Consider the following 6334-nt stretch of genomic DNA (forward strand, 5'->3'; position numbering starts at 1 on the left):
TTAACGATTGTTCCGATTTAATTTTTAGATATAATTTGATTAACCCTAAATGATTATTAAAAATAGTTTTATGTATTGTGTTTTAAAAAATAGTCATATCTCACTCTATTACGGTTATTAATTGTTCAAATATAATTTAAAATTAATATTTAGGTTATCAAGATGACTCAAATGATCCTTTTTAAGTTTTGGACATAACCAGAATAAAGAAAATCGATTACTAGTACCTATAGCTATTGTTCCGATATGATTTTAATTTAATTTTTAGATATAATTTGTTTAACCTTAAGTCATTTTTTTAAATATTTTGATGTATTGTGTTTAAAAAAATTGTCATATCTCACTCAATTACGGTTATCTATTATTTAAATTTATTTTAAAATTAATATTTAGGTTATACAAGATGACACAAATGATCCTTTTTAAGTTTTGGACGTAACCAGGGTTAAGAAAGTACATCAATTAATCATTATAGCATTGTCAATATTTAACCCTAAATGATATTTAAAAATATTTTGATGTATTGTGTTTAAAAAAAAAAGTCATATCTTACTCAATTACGGTTATCTATTATTCAAATTTATTTTAAAATTAATATTTAGGTTATACAAGATGACACAAATGATCCTTTTTAAGTTTTGGACATAACCAGGGTTAAGAAAATAGAACAATTAATGATTATAGCATTATCCGATTTCATTCCAATTTAATATTTGAAGTTCATTTAATGTACTGTAAATTATTTTTGAAATTTTTCTGATGTATTGTTTTTAAAAACAATAATCATATTTCACCACTCTATTACTGTTATCTATTATTCGAATATAATTTAAATTTACTATTTCGCATATACAAAGGATAGCCAAATGATGTTTTTTACGGTTTGAACATAACCAGAATTAAGAAAATATAATAGCTAATAGCGTTAACGATTGTTTCGATTTAATTTTAAATTAATTTTTAGATATAATTTGATTAACCCTAAATGATTTTTAAAAATATTTTGATGTATTGTGTTTAAAAAAAATACTCATATCTCACTTAATTACGGTTATCTATTATTCAAATTTATTTTAAAATGAATATTTAGGTTATACAAGATGACCCAAATTATCCTTTTTAAGTTTTGGACATAACCAGGGTTAAGAAAGTAGAACAATTAATCATTATAGCATTGTCCGATTTGATTCCAATTTAATTTTTGAAGTCCATTTGATGTACGGTAAATTATTTTTGAAATTTTTCTGATGTTTTGTTTTAAAAAAAAATAATCATATTTCACTCTGTTACTGTTATCCATTATTCGAATATAATTTAAAATTACTATTTCGCATATAGAACATAGCCAAATGATGTTTTTTACTGTTTGAACACAACCAGAGTTAAGAAAATGTAATAACTAATAGCGTTAACGATTGTTCCGACCTAATTTTAATTTAATTTTTAGATATAATTTGATTAACCCTAAATGATTTTTAAAAATAGTTTTATGTATTGTGTTTTAAAAAAATAGTCATATCTTACTCTATTACGGTTATCAATTATTCAAATATAATTTAAAATTAATATTTAGGTTATCAAGATGACTCAAATGATCCTTTTTAAGTTTTGGACATAACCAGAATAAAGAAAATCGATTACTAGTACCTATAGCTATTGTTCCGATAGGATTTTAATTTAATTTTTAGATATAATTTGTTTAACCTTATGTAATTTTTTTAAATATTTTGATGTATTGTGTTTAAAAAAATTGTCATATCTCACTCAATTACGGTTATCTATTATTTAAATTTATTTTAAAATTAATATTTAGGTTATACAAGATGACACAAATGATCCTTTTTAAGTTTTGGACGTAACCAGGGTTAAGAAAGTACAACAATTAATCATTATAGCATTGTCCGATTTGATTCCAACTTAATTTTTGAAGTTCATTTAATGTACTGTAAATTATTTTTGAAATTTTTCTGATGTATTGTTTTTAAAAACAATAATCATATTTCACCACTCTATTACTGTTATCTATTATTCGAATATAATTTAAATTTACTATTTCGCATATACAAAGGATAGCCAAATGATGTTTTTTACGGTTTGAACATAACCAGAATTAAGAAAATATAATAACTAATAACGTTAACGATTGTTCCGATTTAATTTTAATTTAATTTTTAGATATAATTTGATTAACCCTAAATGATTTTTAAAAATATTTTGATGTATTGTGTTTAAAAAAAATAGTCATATCTCACTTAATTACGGTTATCTTATATTTAAATTTATTTTAAAATTAATATTTAGGTTATACAAGATGATCCAAATGATCCTTTTTAAGTTTTGGACATAACCAGGGTTAAGAAAATAGAACAATTAATCATTATAGCATTGTCCGATTTGACTCCAATTTAATTTTTGAAGTTCATTTAGTGTACTGTAAATTATTTTTGAAATTTTTCTGATGCATTGTTTTAAAAAAAAATAATCATATTTCACTCTATTACTGTTAATTATTATTCGAATATATTTTAAATTTACTATTTCGCATATACAAGATAGCCAAATTATGTTTTTTACGGTTTGAACACAACCAGAGTTAAGAAAATATAACTAATAGCGTTGGCGATTGTTCCGATTTAATATTAATTCAATTTTTAGATATAATTTGATTAACCCTAAATGATTTTTAAAAATATTTTGATGAATTGTGTTTAAAAAAAATAGTCATATCTCACTTAATTACGGTTATCTTATATTTAAATTTATTTTAAAATTAATATTTAGGTTATACAAGATGATCCAAATGATCCTTTTTAAGTTTTGGACATAACCAGGGTTAAGAAAGTAGAACAATTAATCATTATAGCATTGTCCGATCTGATTCCAATTTAATTTTTGAAGTCCATTTGATGTACTGTAAATTATTTTTGAAATATTTCTGATGTATTGTTTTTAAAAAAAATAATCATATTTCACCACACTATAACTGTTATCTATTATTCATATATAATTTAAATTTACTATTTCGCATATACAAAGGATAGCCAAATTATGTTTTTTACGGTTTGAACACAACCAGAGTTAAGAAAATATAACTAATAGCGTTGGCGATTGTTCCGATTTAATATTAATTTAATTTTTAGATATAATTTGATTAACCCTAAATGATTTTTAAAAATATTTTGATGTATTGTGTTTAAAAAAAATAGTCATATCTCACTTAATTACGGTTATCTTATATTTAAATTTATTTTAAAATTAATATTTAGGTTATACAAGATGACCCAAATGATCCTTTTTAAGTTTTGGATATAACCAGGGTTAAGAAAATAGAACAATTAATCATTATAGCATTGTCCGATCTGATTCCAATTTAATTTTTGTTTTTGAAGGCCATTTAATTTACTGTAAATTATTTTTGAAATTTTTCTGATGTATTGTTTTTAAAAAAAAATAATTATATTTCACTCTATTACTGTTATCTATTATTCGAATATAATTTAAATTTACTATTTCCCATATATAAGATAGCAAAATGATGTTTTTTACGGTTTGAACACAACCAGAATTAAGAAAATATAATAACTAATAGCGTTAACGATCGTTTCGATTTAATTTTAAATTAATTTTTAGATATAATTTGATTAACCCTAAATGATTTTTAAAAATATTTCGATGTATTGTGTTTAAAAAAAATACTCATATCTCACTTAATTACGGTTATCTATTATTCAAATTTATTTTAAAATTAATATTTAGGTTAAACAAGATGATCCAAATGATCCTTTTTAAATTTTGGACATAACCAGGGTTAAGAAAATAGAACAATTTATCATTATAGCATTGTTCGATTTGACTCCAATTTAATTTTTGAAGTTTATTTAATGTACTGTAAATTATTTTTAAAACTTTTCTTAAAAAAATTGTTTTTCAAAAAAATAATTATATCTCACTCTAATACTATTATCCATTATTTGAATATAATTTAAAATTACTATTTCGCATATACAAGATAGCCAAATGATTTTTTTTACGGTTTAAACACAACCAGAGTTAAGAAAATGTAATAACTAATAGCGTTAACGATTGTTCCGATTTAATTTTAAGTTAATTTTTTGATATAATTTGATTAACCCTAAATGATTTTTAAAAACATTTCGATGTATTGTGTTTAAAAAAAATAGTCATATCTCACTTAATTACGGTTATCTATTATTCAAATTTATTTTAAAATTAATATTTAGGTTATACAAGATGACCCAAATGGTCCTTTTTAAGTTTTGGACATAAACAGGGTTAAGAAAATAGAACAATTAATCATTATAGCATTGTCCGATTTGACTCCAATTTAATTTTTGAAGTTCATTTAGTGTACTGTAAATTATTTTTGAAGTTTTTCTGATGTATTGTTTTTAAGAAAAATAATCATATTTCACTCTGTTACTGTTATCTATTATTCGAATATAATTTAAAATTACTATTTCTCATATACAAGATAGCCAAATGATGTTTTTTACTGTTTAAACACAACCAGAATTAAGAAAATATAATAACTAATAGCGTTAACGATTGTTCCGATTTAATTTTAAATTAATTTTTAAATATAATTTGATTAACCCTAAATGATTTTTAAAAATATTTTGATGTATTGTGTTTAAAAAAAATAGTCATATCTCACTCAATTACGGTTATCTATTATTCAAATTTATTTTAAAATGAATATTTAGGTTATACAAGATGACCCAAATGATCCTTTTTAAGTTTTGGACATAACCAGGATTAAGAAAATATAACAATTTATCATTATAGCATTGTTCGATTTGACTCCAATTTAATTTTTGAAGTTCATTTAATGTACTGTAAAATATTTTTAAAATTTTTCTTATGAATTGTTTTTCAAAAAAATAATTATATCTCACTCTATTACTATTATCTATTATTCGAATATAATTTAAATTTACTATTTCGCATATACAAAATAGCCAAATGATGTTTTTTACGGTTTGAACACAACCAGAAGTAAGAAAATATAATAACTAATAGCGTTAACGACTGTTCCGATTTAATTTTAATTTAATTTTTAGATATAATTTGATTAACCCTAAATGATTTTTAAAAATATTTTAATGTATTGTGTTTAAAAAAAATAGTCATATCTCACTTAATTACGGTTTTCTATTATTCAAATTTATTTTAAAATTAATATTTGGGTTATACATGTTGATCCAAATGATCCTTTTTAAGTTTTGGACATAACCAGGGTTAAGAAAATTAAACAATTAATCATTATAGCATTGTCCGATTTGACTCCAATTTAATTTTTGAAGTTCATTTAGTGTACTGTAAATTATTTTTGAAAAATTTCTGATGTATTGTTTTTAAGAAAAATAATCATATTTCACTCTGTTACTGTTATCTATTATTCGAATATAATTTAAAATTACTATTTCGCATATACAAGATAGCCAAATGATGTTTTTTACTGTTTAAACACAACCAGAATTAAGAAAATATAATAACTAATAGCGTTAACGATTGTTCCGATTTAATTTTAAATTAATTTTTAGATATAATTTGATTAACCCTAAATGATTTTTAAAAATATTTTGATGAATTGTGTTTAAAAAAAATAGTCATATCTCACTTAATTACGGTTATCTTAGATTTAAATTTATTTTAAAATTAATATTTAGGTTATACAAGATGATCCAAATGATCCTTTTTAAGTTTTGGACATAACCAGGGTTAAGAAAGTAGAACAATTAATCAATATAGCATTGTCTGATCTGATTCCAATTTAATTTTTGAAGTCCATTTGATGTACTGTAAATTATTTTTGAAATTTTTCTGATGTATTGTTTTTAAAAAAAAATAATTATATTTCACTCTATTACTGTTATCTATTATTCGAATATAATTTAAATTTATTATTTCCCATATATAAGATAGCAAAATGATGTTTTTTACGGTTTGAACACAACCAGAATTAAGAAAATATAATAGCTAAAAGCGTTAACGATTGTTTCGATTTAATTTTAAATTAATTTTTAGATATAATTTGATTAACCCTAAATGATTTTTAAAAATATTTTGATGTATTGTGTTTAAAAAAAATAGTCATATCTCACTCAATTACGGTTATCTATTATTCAAATTTATTTTAAAATGAATAATTAGGTTATACAAGATGACCCAAATGGTCCTTTTTAAGTTTTGAACATAAACAGGGTTAAGAAAATTAAACAATTAATCATTATAGCATTGTCCGATTTGACTCCAATTTAATTTTTGAAGTTCATTTAGTGTACTGTAAATTATTTTTGAAATTTTTCTGATG

The sequence above is a fragment of the Anthonomus grandis genome, unplaced genomic scaffold (genome assembly GCF_022605725.1).
Source record: "Anthonomus grandis grandis unplaced genomic scaffold, icAntGran1.3 ctg00000515.1, whole genome shotgun sequence".
Taxonomy (NCBI): domain Eukaryota; kingdom Metazoa; phylum Arthropoda; class Insecta; order Coleoptera; family Curculionidae; genus Anthonomus; species Anthonomus grandis.